The sequence below is a fragment of the Larus michahellis genome, chromosome 4 (genome assembly GCF_964199755.1).
Source record: "Larus michahellis chromosome 4, bLarMic1.1, whole genome shotgun sequence".
NCBI classification, from domain to species: Eukaryota; Metazoa; Chordata; class Aves; order Charadriiformes; family Laridae; genus Larus; species Larus michahellis.
This window is the reverse complement of record NC_133899.1, coordinates 33,093,512-33,116,856: the sequence shown is the minus strand read 5'-3', so window position 1 is coordinate 33,116,856 and position 23,345 is coordinate 33,093,512. Positions and strand designations below refer to the sequence as shown.

The 23,345-nt window shown below is 40.8% G+C and overlaps 1 long non-coding RNA gene across 1 annotated transcript in view; it reads right to left on the bottom strand.

The window, feature by feature from the left end:
• LOC141743214 (uncharacterized) overlaps nucleotides 1–19,211 on the bottom strand; it is a 40,642-nt gene extending 21,431 nt beyond the window's left edge. The window contains exons 1-2 of the long non-coding RNA XR_012586981.1: nucleotides 19,062–19,211; nucleotides 16,767–16,896 (exon numbers count right to left, since the gene is read on the bottom strand). This is a non-coding gene — a long non-coding RNA (uncharacterized LOC141743214). The remainder of the gene's footprint in view (nucleotides 1–16,766; nucleotides 16,897–19,061) is intronic.
• Between the last annotated feature and the right edge of the window lie 4,134 nt (nucleotides 19,212–23,345).

Sequence of the window (23,345 nt, the reverse complement as noted above, 5' to 3'; positions counted from 1 at the left end):
AGTAGCCTTTAGGCTCCACAGTTCTTTTAGCAATTGCCTGATATCATTCTTCGCTGTTCTGAGAGGTTTGTTACACAAAACCACATCACATTTTCTAGGTTGGGGAAGGTAGAAAGCAAAGCTTTAATTCCTTCCACATGAGCTGCTGAAGGAGAAAGAAGAGATGACGTAGTTTACTGAAATTCTGATGTTTCATTATGCCAGTAAGAACAGCCGTGCCACCCTGTTGTGCCATGAAACAAGAACGCGGTCTGCGAGGCAGCACTCTTCACAAATGCCAGCCCAGCTTATTTATTCCAGTCTGCACCCAGAGTCCCTTTTTTGGCTTTACTGGTGAGTGAAAAGTAAGAGCTGAATTTGAGCCACTTCTGCATCTAGAAAGTAACTTGCAACCTATGTTTTAAAAGTACAGATCTTTTCTTCTTGAAAAGCATTATGGGTGTAATTCCTCTTGCCTAACTTCTGTCATTTACAAGCAAGTGTCTAGCAGAAAATGATTGCTAAGGATCTATTCCCAGATTGAGCTGCAGACACAGCACTCTGCTAACAATCGTTCCGCCCATTCCGTTTCCCTTACAGTTGTCAATGACTTTTACATCAGCCCATTTTCTCTATTACCAGTGTTGGCTCTCCTGCAGTAGAAGGCATTAGCATATTCAAAGCATCTCCTTTTATTGTTTTGTAAGATGACCTTAATAAAAGCTCCAAAGCTAAATATGAATCGATGGTTGAAAGGGCTTACCGAACAACTAAGGATCATTGCAACAGATGCTACAAATACTTTAATTCATTGTTGAGAGCTACTTTGTTGCCTTCAAATGTTTTGTTTCTAAGAGTACAATAGGTCTGACTCTTTTCTGTTGATAGTTTTACATTGATAAACCATAACTGAATACCATTACCAATTTACTGAACGTGAATGAGGAGAAAGCACAGATTCTGTATATTTAAAACATGAGAATTCTTTTCATTCGTAAAGCTAAAATGAGTCTCCTATTTGACAGGATTTATAGCAGTGAGGGCAGGTCTGATAACCACCCAGGTTCAGTCTATAGCTCCTAGAATGGATAGATTATTATCTTCTTTTATTAAATTCATGCATGGCTTGCTGTTGAAGCTGTATATTAAAAGGAAAACAAATACTGTATAGCTATATCCTGCTATCAGTTCAATGAATAGACTTCCTACCATGCCTGATCAATGGGGAATTTGGTGTGAAATCGATGTCCAACTCTGGCCCATAGCAGTCAGTTCTCCTGAGAACAGTATATCCATGTTAATGTCACATTCAAATAAGAGCAAATTCCTATTACCCTGGAAATCAGTGAACCCTTTACTGTTGATTTAAAGGTGGGGTGGCTGCAGGGGGTGAGGCCCTGACACTTTGAGTAGAGTTTAAAAGGCTGTTATTCTCTTTATCCTTAAAGGTATGACAACTTTGGTTTTGCAATTTGACAGAGCGCTGAAAACAGCTGCATCACAGATCTGTTCCTCTGTGAAGTCAGGCAAAAGAAATAGGCTTTCTACCCTGTCAGTAATTTTCCAGTATCTGCTTTACTTGCTGACTGTAAAAGGTTTTTCCTTTTTTAGATCCATACGTCTAACACCACCTTTGCTAATACTATTTTTTATTAGGGGTTGGAGGGACTCGCAGCATTTACATGTCAATATCTGCTTCGTTTCTTTTCTGACGACATGCACCCAGCCTGAATAGAAACCGTGGCACCAGATGCAAACTTTCAGCTCTCCATTTGTTTTGACAGGTTGCATCAGTGATAGATACATTACATCATTCCTTAGGCCGTTCATTTCCTGCCCGGGAGGAGCGGAGCAGATAGGGCTGTAGGGGAACAACTAATAGTCAGCTGGAATATCTTCTGCTTCAAGTGACACCCTAGGCAGACTTGTACAGATGTCATTCTTGGGACTGTAACAGTACAGGTCACAGGAATATTGGAAAGGCTGACACATCAGCAGTGAACACTTGGCTTTCTAGACCTTTGGGTATAATATTAAATAGATTTGTTCGGCTCCTGAATTTAGATAATTAGATATATATGTGTGGCTTTTCCATTATTCCCTAGCACTCTGGTGTTCAAAGCGCTATTGTGCGGGTTGAGTTGATTATGGTCCTGCAGATTTTAAATGCTCTGCATTAGAATATATTTAAACAGCAGTAATCACGGGACTGTGTTCAGCGACTTGGAAATATGAAAACTTCACGGGGGGAAAAAAGGGGAGAGACAATGTTAAACTACTGCCTTGAGGGTGTTCAAAATGACTAACAATCAGCTTTAATGGCAAAAGCTTGAAACCCTGGTGGTATTATTCAATATTCCAGGTAACACAGGAAACAGCAGTGAAGTTTTAATTACCATCATTTAAGAAGATAGACAATATTCAATATATTGTGCTTTCTTTTTTAGCACTGCAAGCTTAAATAACCTCCCCAGCAGATTCTCCACCTGTTTCTTTCCCTCTGTTTCTTGACATGTAAATACGAAGGCTTAGGAAGGTCGTGACCAGAGCTGGATGTGGTGTTAGGTTGCTTTAGTGCATCTCTGCTTACCTCTGGATACGGAAGCATTAGGGTTAAAAAGGGGGTGGGAGCAGTTCAGGCAAAAGAGAACAGAGAAAGAGGAAATGCAGAAACACTCAATAGGCTTTGAGTGAATAAACCCTCCAAACAGTAGAAAGGACAACAGTGAAATGGGCAGAGGAAAATACAATACAGGTTTTCAATAAATATAATTGTGACCTTGGGTCTAGAAAAGGCACACAATACGATGTCCAGTGCCTTTGACACCCCCCATCCACACCATGTGCTGCAGTCTCCCTCTAAGGAGCCCCATTTTAGGATGCAATAGGTAGAGCCATTCAAAACCTCATGCTTGATTAGTCAGTCGCCTTTGACGCTGCTGATCGTGAGGTACTGCTGACCTGATGGTGGGGCCATGCAAAACAATAGACAGCTGCTCCTCCCCTTCCCCAAGGTCCCTGACATGAGAAACCCCACAGGACTCACCACTCTTATTTGATGTCAGGCTTAACAATTGAAGGACACTGAGAACAAGGGACATGGCAAAGGAAGGGGTCTCTTGAGTCACCGAGTCTGGTCCTTTGCTATTGCAGATCTCCTCCTTGTGTTACTCCTTTCACAGGCTGATCAAGGACCAGCTTAAAGCTACTCGTTTTCCTCCTGCTCAAACAGAAACCTCTTCCAGAATCGAACTCTTCTGAAGATTAGCAAGTCCAGCCTAAGGACATTTCTGGTTAGTCTCTGCTCATTAGTTCTTGTGACAACATTTTCCTTTAGCTTAATTACCTCATCTTCCTCCTCTGACATTTACCTCACTAATATGTTTATAGAGAACAAATTATCTCTCCTCTCAGGCTTTCTTTGGCTAGGCTGACCAACACATACTTCAGTTTCACCTCCTAATTTAGACTCCCCATTGCATGGTACATACCCATTACAGTTACTTTTTTTGACTAAGGTTGAGGAGAGCTGTATGTAGATCTCACCAGCGCTTCACATGGTAATTCTGCATCTTCTGGAAATACTGCCCTTTATAGGGGGCTTCATGTGCTCTACCACATCTGTGGCTGACATAGTAGTCCTTAGCCCCAGCCGCTTCATTTTTAACTTCTATATTGTTTCTTTGTTGTTAGGAATAACAAGAACAGTTTATTTTCCTCTGCATTTCTACCTCTGACTCAGACTGATTTTGGCAGTTATCACTTCCTCTGTAGTGGGATTAAATCAACAGTACATTTTTATTTCTGAGACCAGTGTTCTTATGCCTTTTGACTTGATTTTTAAGTACATAAGAAATAGATCTGAGCTGCAGTTCGTCTCACCTGAGGCTGTGTCTCCAGCAGTGGAGGCTGGACACGCTCTTTAGGGTGAGCACTGGAGCCTGCCATCTTCTGCAGTCTGCCCCCTGCTCTCTCTCTTCCAGATTTATTCTGTTAGGAACTTTAGATGGTATGTCCTTGCCTAGACATTTTTGTATCCACTCGTGGACCTGTCTGTAGTCCATGAATTTTTCTAATACCTCTCTAACGCTGCTGACAGCTCTGCCTCCACAACCTCCTGTGTAGCAGGTTCAGTGAGTTCACTGCCCCAGTGCAACGACGTGCTCACTGTCTTTCATCTCTTTTATACTGATACCCTGTTAGTTTCACTGAATGTCCCCTAGCCCTCATACGGCAGGTATGGCTGAATGGGCTCTGCATTCAGCTTATCCATCACCTTCATGACTTTGAAATCCTTGATTATGTGCCCCTGGGCCCTCACCTCCCCAAACGCAGAGTCCCAGCCTTTTTCATCTCTACATTGACCACTTACCTGCCCGTTGTTACCTTTTCCCTTAACTCCATGACGCCCTTCTGGAGATGCAGGACTACACCAGTTGTAGCACTTGGTACTTGTATGAGGGTTCACCATGGGTTTCTGTAGCAGCAAAATGATTCCCTTTGTCTTGTTCTCAATAACTTGCTTCATGATGCCCAAGATTTGCTTAGTATTTTTGGCTGCTTCTGCACACTGAGCTGATGATTTTTAATAATAATCTTAAATGGATTCATCCAGTTAAACTGGATCAACCAAACCTGAATACATCTAAACATTTTTTCCTCTCTGCATTGATTGCCTGTTCCAGGTAGCTTTTGCACATTTTATGTGTTCCCTCAGCCTGCAAATTCTTGACCTCACCTGTTTAATTAGTTTTAGTCACTCTTTCCTTTTCTTCCTCACTGTTAACCCTTTGGAAAATAAGAACTTGGTGTCCTTATTTGGTTTACCTGTCCATTAATTTAAATTGAATTATAACTTACAGTTTTTCATGTGCCATTATGCACTTCTGTTATTTCCAGAAGAGAAAGCACTGTAACTGCCCATCTGATGGTTGTGTGGTGTATTTTGTTGCTTTTACAATTTGGCACTAAATTGCTTCTTGGGCAAAGCTAAGAAGTGCTGAAGACAACCTCAGCTTAAGAAAATGTATATAAATAGAAAAAGTACAAAAGTGTATCAGAGTATAAGTACCAGAGCGCCAGCATAAAATCAGCGTACTACAAGCAGAGAGTTCACTACAACAAACCCTCAATTTTGGAATTCCCAAGATCAATCGGGAAGCATCCTTCCTATTTGACACTGTTGACTTCATCCTACAGAGTAAATTCATTTTTGAGCATGCAAGGGAGTATTCAGAAACACCCTCTCTCTTTCCTCCCATCAGGATCAGATCTCATCCATGTCTTTCCCTTCCCCAGGTCTCACTCCTGCTTTTGCTACTCCTTCCATCCCCACTTTCTTCACCAGCATACTGTTTTCCTATTGCCTCTAATTCCCAGAGCCAAGGTAGAGCCATTTGCATGTTTGGGAGATCTCCGTGTGTCTCTTTGCTTATTTAGCAAATAATGTTGTCACAACACTAAGTGATAAAAAGGCCAGAATGGTGTGAGCCATGCCTCAGAGGTAGTTTCTCTGTAGGCAAGATAGTTACCCATGAAAGTAAGAACTGAACCAAAGGAGAATACTTGCCACTTTTGTACCAACTGTGCAGCCAGTTCTACACAATCTGGTTCCTACTATCCTCTTCCTTGCAAACAGGTCATCTGAATTTAAAAGCACACAAGGAAGGTCTTGCAGGACTGGTCCTCAGGGCTTAGTTCAATCTTTGGTTACATAAAGCTGTTTTTATTCACTCTGGTTTAGAATAACAAGTCTGTAACTGAGATCAAAATTAAGCTCCTTGTGTGCGTGCAAATTATGCATTTTAGCAACAAGCCTTGCTAACAATGCAGAGGCAGAACAAAATGATGGAGGGAGCAGAGAGCCCATTCTTCTGCCTCTTCAGAATTTCTTTAGAAAATGATTGTACAAGCCCTAGTCTTTGACCTCTGTACTGAAGTGACAATCTTTAATTGCAATAAATTGGCCTGCATGAAGAAGGGTAAATCAGTCACTTAGTATAACATGTTATCATCTTCCTGATATTTCACTATTAGGAGCACATTTTTGCCAAATAGAAGGATCACTAATTGTTCTTCTCCTATTAAAAAAAAAAAAAGCCAAACCCACACAATAAAAGAATCTAATGATAATAATTTAAAACTGAGAGCTTAAACTCCCAGGTGCAGCAAAATCAACCCACAAATTTTGAAAATTATTTCCAGATTTCAGTCTTTCTTGGGCCAGTCTAATGTTCTTGTATTTATGCCAGAGAGATAGCTTCTCTTCAGTAAGTCTTTGTTGCCTAGCACAAACACATTTAACCTGCAAGCACAAGCCTCGTTATTATAACAATGATCAGTAGTGCCCTTCCCCTCACTACTTTTTAAAGATAAATCTTATTTCCAGGCATCTCAAAATGAACCACAAACATTCTGGAGTGGCATACTTATTATGTAATGTCTTAGAACAGGAGTATTATTTACTATTACTACATCTGGGTTCCTATCGTTAAATTTTTGGGAAGAAAAAAAATAACAAAAAATATCTTCCTCAAAAGACACTGCCTGTTTCCTTGGTATATATCCTGCTAAGAAGTCTTTGAGTTGTGCAATTGTCAATTTGGTCCTTACACTGATTCAAGCCATTTCCACCCTTTGCTGGAGACAGAGGGAGGTAACTCTCGAGCTGATTGCTGCTCCCTATTTCACTGCTTCTGCTCAGGGGAACCTATATCACAGTCCTCAGTTTTCGGTCCTCAGTCTTTTACTGCCCATTTCCTGGCCTCCCTAGCCTTTGCTTACATTTGGGTTGAAGTTCATTTCTCTTCTTGGGCCCCAGTAACCAAACCTGTTAGGAGCGGTGGAAGAGGGGGACAGCTGGAAGCACAGCTTGGTAGATGCCGCACAGTTGGAGCTGCATTAATTCCCAAAGCTCCCTCACCAGCAGGCTCTGAGCATGGGAACAACAGGGTCTGCACAGCTAGGCCGTAGGTGGAGCAGTTCAGCGTACAAATAAATAATCAGCAATGTAGAGGCTGAAGAGAGGAGGTCTGAGGAAAAGGAGGAAAGTGACTGGGAACAAGATTGGCTGGAAGGTCTGACATGCAAACTGATGTGGAGATGAGAGACACTCTGAAAGAACTGTGGAGGAAGAGGGGGAACTGGGAGAAAAGGCTTTACTGAGATTCTCAAAAGTCATTCCAGTGTGATCCAAGTTCATTCCTGACTACTATTTTAGACAAGGATAAACATGGGCATATACTTAAGAGCTTTGCTGAATTTGGGATCGTGTAATCTATGGCCAAATAAAACAAATCAGGGCCACGGAAGAAAGACAGTTGAAATGACAGCATTGTAAAGCTGAAAGGAACCTCAAGACATCTTCTCCAACTTCCTGCCTGAGGCAGCACCAGACACATTCAGGCTCCTTCAGGTGGTTGTTGCCATCTCGTCCCACAGCCTGGGTAGGCAGCTGAAGGGAAAGTTTAATGAGCCTTGAAAAAAACAATGAATTAAGCAACAGGATAAAGCCACTGAAAAAATCAGGAGAAGATTCTTCAAGATATACCATAGAAGGCAAGGAAAAGAAAAATGTGTCCATGGGGGAAGACGATTTTAAAACAATGGAAAACAAGGCATCTGTGTTGAATCAAAACTTGAAGAAACTGCACATAAGGAGTTGGTTCTCAGTTGCTGCAAGAAGTTGTTGAGTAGAAACTAGGGCTTTGGACAGCCATCACCTTTATCCTCAGGGCAAAAGGTGCTAGGAGAAGCAGAAAAGCAGAATGCAAAATAATATTTTCTATATATTTTTGCAGCACTTTGGGTTGTTCTTATTTTAATTTTTTGACCTTTTTTTTTTTCATTTTTAGGGTGGGTGGGTTTGGTTTGGCTTTTTTAATAATAATTTTTAAAGCAAAAGAAGTCATCAATACTGAGATCCAGCAGGTCAAGGACGTTCTGCTCATACTGTTTCATGGATTTCTTGACAAATATATCAAAGTAAAGGCCTCGCTTAAATGTGGACAAGTGGAGTTACATTCATTTTCTTGAAGTTTTGTTAGTTTACACCAAGGGGGGCTATGGTAAGCTTTACATCTGGATACTGCAAGCCAACACTAAACCTAAAGATCAGTTTGTTAATAGCAGATTGTGGGGTTTGCGTTTTCTGAGTGTGCTATTGTTTCAGTCGATGGAAACTTGCAAAATAATTCCCTTGTGCAATATTCTAAGTTAGTTTAAGGAATTTAATATTTTGCTGGAAATCTTTATTTCTGACATTTCTCTGAGTAGACAATAAGCAATTTCTTGAGAAGTACTGATAAAGCATGGATTCTTGCAGCTTTATGCTGGATTCTCTGCTGTTTTTCAAGATGATCACCTAGAGAAATATCTTTTTTTGTAGGAAAATATCTAAAGCTATTTTCCCTTGAGGATTCTCTACTGTTTAGTAAGAGTTTAATTTGTATTTCTGTCATTTCTTCAGTGGAAACGTAAAAGGGATCTTTCTTTACCTGGCTACCTTTGGTCATCATACCTGTAGAAGCATACCTTTGAGGTCCCTACCCCTTTGGCAAATTTACTTGAGGATGTCTGGTAGGTTCAATGTGTGGAAAAGACAGACAAATTCATGCACGCACATGCAGATGGCATAATTAAATAAGCCTCCATTCTTATAGATATCATTTGAAAACAATTCTCTGATTTCACTCTGTTATTTACAGCATCTCTGTTTTAAAAGATTTTTCTACAGTGTTCCTTGAACTTCACCGTCACACACTGCATTAGAGATGAAAAAAAGCTGTCCTGTAGTGGAAATAAGTTTTTCTGGTTGTGGATCAGTAGCTGAATAGACCATAGAACGTTAGTGAAGGCCAGTCTGCAGCCTAGCATGTAGCGGGGTGCAAACTGGTATCTGACTTACACCAAATACAACTAAGCCAATGGTGAGGACAGGTGTGGGAACAGCATGCGTGTGTGCATGTGTGCATGTGTGTGTGTGTTCCACAATATAAACAAAAGGGTACTGTAGAATAGTTTTTGAAATAGCTCCTGAATAGGGTATAGTCATGAAGAGGGCAGTCTCTTCTGCTGTGAAATGGAATGTGTAGCGAGTGTAGATGGGGTATATGTGGAGAAAGGGGGAGGAGAAGAAAATTTCTCCATGTGCCTTCATATAGCCCAGAAAATCTCAAACTTGAATGGATGCACAACACACACACAAATAATACTCTCCTGAGACCACTTAGCGTAAGGGCCTACTGTGCACAGGCAGCAGAGTACACAGACTGCACACAGAATTGTTTTAAATGTGCACTGCTCCGCTGCATCAAGAGTCAGTGGAAGAAAGATCTTTAGCAGCCACTGGCACTGCTTGGAGTCGTTATTCTCTGTCCTGCCAACCGCCTGTGGTTTCTAAAATTGCCCAAAATACTTCTCGTACTGTTTCCCCTTTCCTTAAAGCCCAAAGCCAAGTAAATACACAAAATCCCACAGATATTTAGAGGAGAAATTAATTTTAGTGTGCCCTGAAATCATGTGATGGATGTAACACTATTCATCGGAACTAGAAACTTGTGGAAAGGTTTCTGCTCACTTCTTTCCTTGATGTAAAGATACATTACTGCCAGGCATTTGTGGATTTTAAATCAAACCATTCATGTTACTTTAATGTAGTTTGATGTGTGTTAATAATGAATACATGCCTAATTCAGTGGGAACAGTACCATGTCTAAACTTGGAGAACATTAAATATGTGCATGTTATTAATTTCTGGTTTATGGGAACAAAGAACTAGCCATTTTTCTAATTTTTTTTGACCTATACCTAATATTCCATTTCTCTTGGTTCATTTTATGAACTGATTTTTAGGAATTTCAGTCCTTCTTTATTCCATTTCATATTGAACTTATTTCCTCCGGTAGTAAGGTGTTCTGATATTTTTGAGTTTTTGTTCTAAATAAAACCAAGACACTTCTGTAAAGCCACAGCTTTACTGTTGGCAGGATGCCACGGTTATTTAGCCCGTAACTACAACCCAAATAAAACCCAAGTCTTCCAACAGCTTACAATGTACCATTTGTTTTTACTAGGTTTGTTTTCTCCTTCTTAATTCCTCAAACAATTCACATTCATGTTAACTGCTCCCATGTTTGAACACTGTATTTGGGGCAGCAAAGATTAATTGAAGACAAAATGCTGATTTTGAAGCTTTGACCAGACCATGAGCTGCTCTAAACTAGCAGAGCTGAAAAGGGTTTCTCTTACAGCTGCTGAAGATATGGTTTATTGGATCCAGAAATGGAAGGGAAAAAAGACATAGTTGAAGGAAAACTGTTTTCTTTAGAAACTGCTCATCAGATTTTGGCATAAATAGCACCTTTGGGATGTGGTGAGTTTCATGGGGAATCTTTAAACAACTGCTGTTCTGTAAGGGATAGAATCCTGAGTATTGGGCAGATGATACTGCATAGGAATTTATTTCATCTGTACCTGGCTATCCAAAACTTAGACGTCCAGAGTGGACTGTTCACCAGAAAAAAACATACCAGTATTATCATAGGTGCCTGTGGCATTCTGCTTTGGAGTGGCAACCCCAGAATTGTGCTGTGTGCCGTGGGCAGGCTGTTCTGGGTAGAGCTGATACTCAAGTAAGTCTTAGCAGCGCCCTACAGCCATGGCATCTGAAGCTCACTCTAGGCTGAGCGAGTTGTCCAAGACTAACCATGGCCAGGGGAGAGAGACAGACATGCATATCCAGGAGGATAGGTGCATGAGATAAATGGATTGAGTCACCTCCTGCATACACCTGTTTTCTTTCAGTACAAGGAGCACGGATGATCTGCTTAGCAATGCTCACTTTTAGACAGCTCAAATTAGGTGAGATAAAATATTTGATGTATATAAGATGGGCCCGATCTATCAAGATGTTTGCTACCAGTTCTCGGTCATGAAGTCATGGATGTTTGATTTTATTCTTACTGGCTATTTACGAGACTCAGTGGGAAATGAAACAAGCCTGGTACGTGTTGCAGGAGGCATTTAGTACTTTGTTGCATCAGGCTCAAATGGGTATAGATTTGTTATACTAAACACAAATTCTTGAAGTGGGGAAGGACCAATAAAGAAGGTTTGTTGATTAAGATCTATGTATCCAAACTCACCATCAGGTGTGTTTGTGAACCCACTCAAGAGAAAGAGGTTGACCATGCTTGGGTCTTACTGTGGATTTGGCTTACATCAGGCTACAGCCAGTAAGGTGATTCACGGGCGTCTGCATATTTCTTTTGACTCTCGTGTCTCCTCTTCGTCTAGTTGTATGTTGGTGTGTGACGCAGCTTGGATGCAACAGTGCAGGTTACTGTGTTTGGTACCAAAAGTGTAGTTTCCTTGACATACAATCCTTCTTCGTCAGGGGCGCTTCTAACAAATGTAAATTAAAAAGCCTGCCTCTTCAAGCAGAATGTGCTGTGCATAAAATGCATTTGCCAAATACTTTCAGCACTGCAATAATCCATTTCATGATTTAAAAGCCTTGTAAACATGTCAAAATGGTTGGTTGGTTCTACCATCTTTGTGCCATCTATTGCACTGAATAAATAAAGGGAAATGCAATTTATTCAGTGCTTTGGAAGCTCAACATTTCTCTCACTGATGTGTGACAACTATTATCATATTTACTGTCAGCATTACACTCCTAAGCATGCAGGTGATGCATTGTGAGTATTTCATACTGATAAAGCCATCAATAACTTCCTACCGGACTGTATTTGCTCAGTTGAACCTGCACAGCTGGCTGGGATATCAGGAGGCAACTGATGAGGCATTCAAACAAACCAAAATAAACCAGGAAATTCCATGTTGCCTGCTAGAACCTTGACTGAAAGAACAAGCAAACACATAAAAAGTTTGTTGGTGCTTTTGAGGGGCTACCCAAAGCCAAAGTTTGCAAGTCCTCCATCTTCCCTGCTGCATGGGAATTCAGCAGCCTCCGGAAAGACGACAAGATCAGGCCACAGACGGCACCGTGTGATTCCAAATAGGCTGCAAAAATATCTTGCAGCAGCTAATATAAACCATTTGCCACCTAATCATTCTGACATATTTATATTTTCAGAGGCACCACTGAAATGAAAATGAAATTAAAAAAGGCCTCTCTCAGAGGGTATAGTCTAGTGGAAGAAGCAGCTCTGCAAAGTCCCAGGGGCTTACTAAGTCACCGTTCCCTGAGACACTGAGGAAGAAGCTCTGCTTTTGCAGCCTGTCAGCTTTATGTTGAGTGTTTGTACAGGAACTTTGATCTCTTATTTATACATATTTCTCCAGGACAGGGAAGCAAGCAGAAAGAGAAATTCTATTTATATGTCTTTCTATATCCCAGAGGTCAAGAACAGCAATGTTTTAAACAAAGTGGGGGAATTTATCTTTGCCTCTTAGTTTGCAGGAGAGATGCATGTTTTAGATCATGCCTCCAGATGAGACTCAGGTCTACCAATATATGACTGAACGTGTTTTGTAGGTGACACTGCTGTAATTTCTCTGGGTGAGCTCAAGTGTATGTGACACTGGGACACATTCTGGGTTGTCTCCAGAGTCTCCTGGTTGCCTCAGCTGTCTTCAAGCAGGTTCCACCTGTTTTCTGACCTGGCAAGGAGATGAGCTAGTGAACCATAAGTAGGGTATTTCAAACTAAAGCTTAAATAGCCAGTTTAGCGTCAACATTCCTGTAGTCACTGTAGCCAATTTGCTTTTGGGATTAAGGTCAACTGAAGTAAAGCTTCAAGAATTCCTCAGGAATTCATGATTCTCTAAAAATAATTTAATTACACTGTGAGGACAAAGTAACCAAGCTGCAAAAACCCCCAAATTCTCTGTTTCCTACATGAGCCCAACCTGAAGTGTTCTTCTGACATGTCTTGCAAGCTGTTTGACTTTGCTGATTTTAACCAGGCAGGGATATACTGCCCTAAAGGGCTATCTTATAAAAAAACCATAGCAAGCAGCCAGTAGCTTCTGTTGAAAATAACAATCCATAAGATTGTTCGTATTTTCAAACATTACCTGAAAATACAAAGGAGGCTTCTGGAGCACTTTTGAAATAGAGAAATATAAAAATATGCAGTGTTTTATTTTAAAGATACTAGTAGATCTTAGAGAAATTCTTGGGAAGTGTTGGTTGTTTTTTTCAATTGCTGTTGGAAACATCTATATTGGTGTGCATTAACTTTTTTTTTGTAATATCGTATCTTCCCCCAAATTTTGACTTGAGACATTGCTTTATTGAAAAGTTTAAAAATGCTAATTTAGTTTTTCTTACAAAGGCCCTTCATGTTTTCTTGCAAACTGAACATTTTAGTAAGATTCTTCCTTATTTTAAATTTTGTTTAAAAAAAAAAGAAAAGTGTTTGGATGATTTTTTTTTTAAGGCTGCCTTGCTTGCAGTGGAAATAGCTCATGGAGATGAGACAATATTCAATCCAAACAGTTATGATCACATGATGATAACTGAAGTGTCACATACACAAATATATAATAATTAGCAATTAATACAGTGCAAAATTGGCAATTAAAACGAAATGGACTGGCATTGCTGAAGACCATAAAAAGATCTCATCACATGCTGACATAATGCCTTTGTTTTTAGACAATAAAATAAACCACAAAGAGCATATTTCTATCATTTATGTGAAATCAAATAGGTTAATCATTTATGATTTTTATGCTTCAAAGCTGATGAGTGCTACATGCTGTAGAGAGATCTAAACCATTACTCTAAAGCCCAATGTACCATGCATGCTCCCTGCTGCTGCAGAGTCAGCCTCATCAAGTTGGGCTTTGTCTAAAAGATATTTTAAATATATTATTGGATGAAAGGTGCTGCCTGATTATGCATAACCAGTATAAGAATGCTAGTTAGCAAAGGTACATAGCTCTTGGCATTTATTTCCTCTGAGAGCTCACATAATCAGAACTGGGAATACATACACAGAGACGTGATGCAAACCAAGTATTCCAGAGGAGATGTCACCGAGGTTCTGGGAAGATGAAACATGGAGCTGCACTAAACATTTCCACTCAAATTGCTCATCTGAAGCAATCACTAGCTATTATGTACACCCTTGTCTCTAAGTGGGTAGCAAGACAAGGAAAAATTTCAAAAAGGTAGAAGAGGAGAACGTAAACTGTATTAATGCACCAAACTTAAAAAGCCAGGTGGAATAAATGGAAATATTGGAACAGGCAACACTTTCCTTCATTTAGCTGGAGAATTTAGAAGAGTTTCCTTCACTGATCTGACAGTCAGGAATTGCCCGTAGGTGAGCATTGATCTGTGGCTCAGATCAAGCCAAACAATGTCCCAATGTAAAGTGGCTCATGTTCCACTGAGCGGGAACCTCTCCTCTCTCTGATCCCATCTGTGTAAATGGGATCTAACTTATTCCTGACCAACGTCCAGCTAACATGGTATTGATCTTCCGTGGTGGAAATTTCTTGGCATTTGGGAGAAGTATTGCATGATCAGTCTTCCCTTTTGACAGGAAGGCTTCCCATTTACTTGGCTAAGATTTGATCAAAACATTAGGTAGAGTTTAATCCTCCATCAGCTCTACGCTCATTGCAGCTACCAGCAAAAGATGAAGGACTTTTGCTTGGGTGGGGGAGCGGTGGGGAGGGAGGAGGCTGAAAACAAGTATAAAACAATTGCAATGCCCAGTAAAACCAGGTAGCTATGGTTCTTTTCAGGGTTACCTCTGGAGCAACCTATATAAGGAATGCAACTGCATACAGTGACACACAACATGCCATAAATAATAATGGATCTTAAAAATGTAATTTTCTATCAGGAGTTTGCATGCTTGCGAAAGCTCATAAATAACTGCTGTTTATTCTCTACACGGCACTTTTGCAGTGGCTGATAATAGCTGAGTAAATGGTGGATGGGATGAATTCCTCCACTGATTTCAAATAAACCTTATGAGTTGGAGCAATAAAGAATGTTAAACAGTGTGCACAGAATAACATGCTGTTAGATACCATATATGCTGCTTCAGTAAACACTAAAGCATTTTAATCTTGGTTCCAACGTAGTAAACAGCAAGATAATAAGCTAAGGAAGAATACCATTCTTTAAAACTCTTTCAAATGCTTGTGCATACTGTTTCCCTGTACTTGAGACTGCTGGCAGACGCTTCTGTTACTTTATTTCTGTGTCACTGCAATGAAATTGGCCTGAAGTTCAGATGAACGTATTCATTTCTCCTGAAATGTATTACTGTAACTTAAATCCTCTGCGGGTGAGCACAGTTGCAAGTGTAGCTCACAGCACACTCGGGTCCTGTCAGGAGCCATAAAGAGCCATAAAGAGCCATAAAGAGGACCATGTCTCTCTGATAAAATCCAGCATGGCAGCAAAGATCAGAGCTTCCCACCTGAACTGAAGTTACAGCCCAGGGCCCTCTTGCTTGTGCTCTTTTAGCTCAGGAGTCCTATGCTGTGCTTGATGGCCCACCTGCAACAGGAATGTGTGGTCAAGTGTGGTCTTCTGAAGAGTCTGAATATTTGGCGTCCTACTTCCCAGGTAAATGCCCTGATCCCATGGACAGGGATACCAATGCTCCTGAAAACCAGCAGGAGTTCAGATGTGCTCAGCTTTCCCTATTGCCTAACACCAGGCAGCTCCAGCTCAGCACCCACCTCTGCTCCTCGTCCTTCTGATTTCCCACACACACTGAGAATCACACTGAGGAGGCTTCACGCTCTCCTTGTTTGCTTTATGATATGCTTAATGTACTGATCTCCACCCCCTCGAATCACCCTGTTGGGATCAGCTGCCTCACTTTACATACCGTGCTATCAAAGTTAAGATACTTCTCTGACTCTCTTCCAGCTTCAGCCTTATCTTTCTGAAACACTGAAGAGCCATAGGAAGGTGGAGGAACCAAAAACCTTGATGAAAGTCCCTTGGCCTGATAAGAAAGCAGCTTGGAATTCTGTGCCTGCTGCAGCCAGTAAGATGTTCCTCAGGGCCCCATGTATTGATTCATACTCAGCCCCCCTGCCTGTGTGCTGTAGAGGGTAGTGAGAAAGAAGATGTTTTGTCTTCTGGGCTCCAGTGGTACCTCTGACTGAGCAAGGAACGTGTCCTGTACACGGAAAGTTAAATAGAAAGCATTTGGACAACTACACACGAGAACCGTGGAAGGTGTTTGCTGCTGAAAGGAAAGCTGCTGCATGCTATAGTGTTTAATGTAGGAAGAAAGGGAGGGAAGGGGAGGTGTTTAAGTCATTAAGTACTACTGGCTCTAGAGGTTGTAATACTTAAAAATTTTAATGGAGTAGTGACACTATTAGCCTTGTAATACGATGTGAGTGAGGTTCAAGGAATTGAAAGCGTTTTCTGGGTCTTTGCCATTCTCATTAGCAGAAGTTCTTGAAGGTACTTGTGTTAATAAAGTAGAAGTAGTGGTTGATGCATAAGGCTAATGACCACTGTATATCCATTGAAGTGAATGAACCAAAACTCTTGTAGAGTCAAAAGTACATAATAAATACATTAATCTCCAAGGAAAGTGGAATGCTTGAAAGTGTTAGTGTAACTTAAGGTGCAGTGTGAAAGGGCACCCTGAAAATCTGTGCGATGAGTCCTCCCCTACAAAATCTAGGAGATCCTGTACTTCATTAAGTTTATTGCAGGCTCTCAGTTCAGCTGGGCTTTACAACAGCATGGTTTGGCAGTGGGTTTAAAAATAACTTAAAAAGCAACTATGTGAGCTTTGTGTAGCACACCACCGAGCAAATGCACTGACCTGCTGTGACATGCATTGAAATCCGTTCCCCTCTTTGATTTCATTATGCTATGGTGATGCAGCATGTTCCTGGGCCTGAACTGAGACATGTGGTGGCCCCTCGTTCACTGAAGTGGTGAAGGGTTGCCCCCTGTAGGGAAGGAAAAATATAATTCAGCCACCTTCTGTTTACATCAGGTTTCTTCTGCTGATGTCTGGGTGGAGCCTGGCAGGGCCTGAGCTTGGGAGTCCCTGAAGTAGCCTATTGTAGGACCATGCCACCTAGGATCTGCCAGGGACTGAGAACGGAGGGAACAGACAGGAAAAAGATCATTTCAATGCCCTAGATTTTTTTTTTTATGGTCATCCATAATAAATAAGCAACTTTTGATTTATTTAAGGTGCATTATAAATTCGGAGATTGAAGATGTTTGCAAAAGCAGTACAATATCTTCAGTCAGAATAGCATGACTTCACAAAAATCTGGACTTCGGATTTAAGTGACAAGTATGACAGTGAAGATTAGGTTTCAACTTCTGCAATGCTATGTCCTACTTTAAAGGAGGTTGTCTCAAAGGAGTTGGTCTTTACAGTTCAACTGTCCTATTGGTTTTTGCATGATATTTGGCTAGCAAAGGGTTTCAATGATCCACTTCCATGATAGCTCTTTGAGCAAACCAATCTGCGGGAGCAATGTCTTTTTAATCCCCAACAGTAAGATGACCCTAAGTGTTTTAACCACATTCATGTGTTGCCAGCAATTTTTATGCTATTGATACAGATGGTATGGATAAGACTCTCTTTATCCTTCCTTTAGAGCTAAAACCTGTGCTGGTATCCACAGTGTTTGAACAGTCTGGTTTTAATAGAAACATGAAAACACCATATGGAGCCAGACAACCATTTCCTTCCTTCAGTGTGTTTGGTGAGTTTGAGTTTACTTTAACATGACATCTTATAAATCATGTATCATGTAGTGACCATATAAGGTTACCTTTTATTGAAAGGATATTGGTGTTGAGAGTTTGCTATGCTTGGGTATTTATTAAGGAAATGAAAGATCTCTAGAACATATGATACACCTTGCGTTGCTAAACATTATTAGTTTACCAACAGAAAAGTGTTTCTCTCTCTCACCCCTCTGAGCCTACGAGATAAAATACTGGAATAAAATTTGCCCTTGGATTAAAGTCTGATAGTGTGTACATCCTGTTGGAGTCACAGGCTATTTGACAGCGCGTTTTGAAATCACTCCCAGGTTCATGTTTTATGCAGGAAGGAAACATACCTGTGGAGATAGCCTCAGGCAGTGGTAATTAAAATATGACCGTGTGCCACATGACCTTAAGGCATATTACTGCTTCAACCCTTCACCCTGCAGTTGTTAAAATACTGGGCTTGGCTTATTAACAAAGCACCATCTCTATGTAAGAAACGTGCTGGGGGAAACAGGTCTGTCGTCTTCCCCTTTGTAGGAAGGAAGCAGTAAGCGATAGCTCAGTTCATTCAGTGACAATGTAATATCTGTCCATTTTCTGCTGTGGCAGCTGCAGAATGCCTAAAGCAGGTGGTGCAGCATAATGAATCCATCAGTTTTGGAGAGAAAGCACAAATATAGAGGTAGTGGCAGAATAGAAACATCAAAGTACAGGTTCCCATGCACCCAGTCTCTTAGGCCCCACAATTTTCTCTGAGCTCTCATAATAATCCAATCCAAATAATATGTCCCTGGCTTCTCTTGTGTGTTTTGGGCTGTTAACTGGAGAGATCCACTGTTTCAGGAAGAAAGTCTTGATTCTCTCCTGGGAAAACCTGCTGCCTTGCAGGGAGAGGGGCTACTTTCATGTGTTGACCCTCTTACCACCCATGAAACCATTCAGATACAGATCTCTCAACCTGCATCTCATCAGGGTGTGTAATGTAAAGTGACAAGGCTTTTGCAACGTGGTGGGCTTGACTGTTCCATGACAGCAATACTTGATTTCCTCAAGCTGCTTTTTAAGAAAACAGGATTTCCGAGCGCTTCTCACAGGCACTAAACTCACTACAAAAGGAAAGAAAAAAAATAACCAACGCAAATAAAAGAAGGCATTTCCTTTTGATATCACTTAGAAATGTTCTTTTCTAAATCACTACTGTGTACAAGTAATCCTCACAGTAGCTCCTAATGCTCAGGAGGTAATAAATATGGTCTCTCTTTACAAATAGGGAAGCAAAGGCTAGGAGAGCTCTCCAGGTACATACTCCAACCGTATTAGAGCCACGTTGTCAAGCACTGAGCCCAGACATTTCAAAAGACCCAAACACAGGACTTACAGATTGGCAGAACTTGGTAGCTCCCCGTTGGAGTGTTCTGGGCAGATCTTCCCAGGCTCTCCATGCAGCTCGGAGGACACTCATGATTAATGGTCTCAAGGAAAACCTGGCTGGAGCTGGAGTTGGTGTTGGTGATGATCGGCAACTGGAATTTGTCATTACTCGTTCGGTGGGGTTTGTGCTGGGTGCCAGTGCTGGGTGCGGAGGGGCCTTGTGTTCGTTGCACAGGCAGAGCGACAGAGCGCGTTTGCTTATGAATGGGCATGCTCTGGGACAGTCCTTGTTTGGTTCCACATATATACACACGCACTACATCACGCTACATCCATAAAGAGTGTAAATAGACTTGACACAGCAAAAGGGTAACCAGAGACAAAAGTGGCAGCAGAGTAAATCATCTACTACCCACAGCCTCTCTGTACACAAATCCTTAACGTTTGCAGACTCTGAGGCCAGCAAATAAAGGGCATTCAGAAGTACAAACCACGGTTAATGACTTTATTACAAATGCTGACTGTGCTTTCCTTACATTCCTGTTTGTTTGCTTTGTCTTCTTTGTTTCCTTGCTATTTCATGGAAGCTCATCCCGTTTCATTTGCATGTGATTTCCTATAAATAGCTGTGCTCTGTTTTATGGATTCATGTTTAAAGTTCTGTTTACTTCAAAGGCAGAGGGACTTCAGACATTCTTAGTCTACTTTTGGCAGGGTACTTCAGACATCTGGTTTGCTCTTGTCCCATGTACAGAGGAGCCAGGCGCTAACTCAGATCACTGAATGACCTGTTTGAAGCTCGCACCTCTTTCTGAGATTGCTTTCCCCATCTGTCCTTCTCTCACTCACTCTCCTGTTAATGATCAGTCTTTCCTCACTTGTGTTGCACCTTACAAGGACTGCAGGCTGTGCAGTGGCTCTGTGGTTAGGCACAGAGGAGCTAGAAGTCCAGTCACTTCTGTGGCACCATTTGAACATCACTTCTCCACCTGTGATGATTAGAGATTCACCTTATTCAAGACGGGATGAAGCATGGACTTTCCTTATGATTTCTGAGCTTTTAAAGTATCCCAGTTGAGGCAGCTTCAACAGACTATGTAAACTTGCGCATCTTCTTCTTAGCAGCTAATGAAATACTATACATTAGCACCTGGAAGCTGCTAAGTGATTGTAAGTGCAGGGTCCAATTTAGCCTTGGTGTAGTTGTCATACTTTTTGGTTTAAAATCACTTTCGGAAGTGATTTTAGGCTTCATTTGGACTGAAAACAAATCAAGCTATTTCCTGCAGAAGCTGAATTAAACGACATGGGACTTATTCAATCAGTGTAATTTTTAAACACTCATTAGAACCAGTGACCATTGGAGGGCAACGGCCAGAGGTTATGGTCTAGAGCCATGGTTAAATCTGGTCTGACATACAGGTACGTAAACCATCACTTAGGATTTCACAGTTAAGTTGATGCACACCAGCTGAGGATCTAGCCTCCTCCTTTTATAACTGTCACTGCTGAAACATAGTAGATAACTCTAAAAAAAACTTTGGAGATCAAAAATATCAATCAGTGCATGCATCTGTCTATCAGATTTACTAAGTCTGTCATTCCAGCAGTATGATTTCCTGGTTTGCTCATGTGAGGTAGCAAGATCCCTATAGCACTAGACACAAGTCCAGGGGAAACAAAGTGTTAAATGTGCAAAAATTGTTACCCTCTTACTCCTCATATTCTAATACAGCAAAAGGGCAGTGGAGAGAAGACTGAAAAATAAGAGCCAATCCTTAAAACAGAGTTGTGATCAGTAGAGCATAAGCAGTGGTTCAGAGTAAATTTTATGGAATTACAGGCAAAAATTCCATTCAGATATGCATCACAGATTAAACAGAAAACAAAAAAGCACACAATGAGCTCAGAGTTATATTTTCCAAGTGAAAATATATTACCACAGCTTAAAATGACAAAATATCAGAAAGATTTCCACTTCATGGTATATTATTTTATATTAGAAGACTTTAAAAGTGCTCTGGGCTGAGTTCAGAAGGGAAATACTTGGATTCATTATTTGATACCACCTTATATCCTGCGGTAGTAAAACAGGGCTTGCATTGTCCTCTTGGGATTGCTTTGAACAAATGTAGCCTGTGTGAACCCCATGAACTGTTGGGGGACAGACTTTTACAAGGGCGGTTCATTCTGACCTTATTTTCTCGGATGCTCAAACTCATCGAGTGAACTGTTTAGTTTCACTCCAGACAGAAAGTAGTTGGTGGCTTTTGCTTCCCTCCACCAGGTTTTGCTCATCAAAATGAGCATAATGCCTCATTCCCCTATAACACCACAGTGAACCCAAGTGAAAAAGAATAAAACCTAGGCATTTATATGAAAATGTATTATGGAATCTGCTTGGTGATGCAAAAAGAAAATTAAACCCCTGGTTGATAACTTGGATTGCCTTACTGGTATGACATTTTACAGCAATAATTATTCCTTTCTGTGAAACCACACTTTCTTAGGAAGATTTTAATTAGAAAGTTTCTCTTTCTGTCTCTTGTACTCATGGTATCGAAAGGAAGTCCCTCAGGGTCCCTTCCATCAACTTATAGATAAAGTGCTTTCTGCTTTACATAACATATGGATGTCTGACACTGAAGAACAGCACAGTTTTGTGTTGTTTTCTGATTAGGCCATACCACATCTTGTCTGCATTGTTTTTTTGTAGTAGGTAGTAGGGTATTTGAATGTTATAGCGAGAAGCACTGAGTATAGGAATAGGATGAAAATAATCCAAAGCACCCTTTAATAATGGTCTGGAGTTGTGTTTTTGCTGCTTAAGACATATGAGGATTTACAAAGAGGCATTTTGGAGACATATAGAGCTCAGAAGATTGTCCTAACCTATATTTCTGATGCAATCAATTTGTTTCTATAAACATAAACTACTTCCTCCAGAATATGAATCAAAGAACCTGCCAGTGTATTGGAGTTACTTAACTATTAGAGGAGGCTGCTGGTATGTTAGTCTTTGTGGCAATAAAATCTCCTTAGGGAATGAAAGCAAATTTATGGCCTATTACTACAGCATGTTTAGTGTTTTCAGACCTAGCTCTGGGTCTAGGGGATTATTTTTTTCCCTTACAGTTTAATTTATTAAACATAGGTAGATTGGGGGATTCGTAGAATTCATGGGACTATAGAAAAGTGGACTGGAGGAGAGTCTCTAGAGGTCATCTAGACCATTCCCTGCTCCAGGACAACATCAAATTGTACATGGAACTTCTCTAAGTGATGGAGACTCCACAGAATCCCTGAGGAGTCTATTCCATTGTGCAACTGTCTGTAACACTGGAAATTTTTTCCTAATGCCTAACCTTAAACTCTCTTCCTAAACTATAAGCCATTTGTTTCTTGTCCTATTCACCATGGTCACAGAGAAGAAACTGTCTGAATTCTCTTCACAACAATCACTTACAGATTCAAAGATCACTGTTGTGTTTTGCATCAGCCTTTTTCTCTCTAGACTATGCAGGCCCAGCTCTTTCTCCTAGATCACCGGATTTTTGGCTGTTGCTCTCCCTTGAATGTCATTGACCCACATGTTCCTTAAAGTTAAGTGGCCCAAAAGCTAGTCTGGATGCAATGTCCTGAGGTCTTACAAGTGTTGAGTAAAGAGAAAAAAAATTATTCTACTTAAGTGCTTGTGTTTGTCTTCAGACCAACTGTAACACATAGATCCTTACCTACAAAGCTGTAGTACCAAGTCAATTATTATTAACTTTTAATTTAAGTAGCAGACTAGTGTTGAGTCATTGTATAACAGTCACTTTGCTTGACTTGCATCCTATTTTTTGAGACTATTTCAAAATGGTCAAGATCTGGAACTCTAATCCTTTCCTGCAGCAGATGTGGGACCTCACCTAGTGATGGGCAATGTGTGATTTAATAGCACCACAATGTCTTCTATCATCCAGTTCATTAGCAATGCATAGTATCAGACCAAGAGAGACCTCTGTGAAATCCACTTCGTGCAGCCTTTGACAGTGAACCATTGATAATTCTTCTCTTCAGTAGGGCTTCCTAACCAGTTTTGCACTCACTCTCTAGTAGGTTTCCCCTAGTCCACATTTTCTTCTCTTATTTATCAGAATGTTATACGAGACAGTGTCAGAAAACTTACTAGGCTCAAGATATATGACATCTACTGCTTCTTCCATGTCCGCAAGCTCTATTATCCTGTGGGGGAAGGAAATTTCATTAGTGTGACACAATTTGTTCTTGACAAATCCATGCTGCCCGT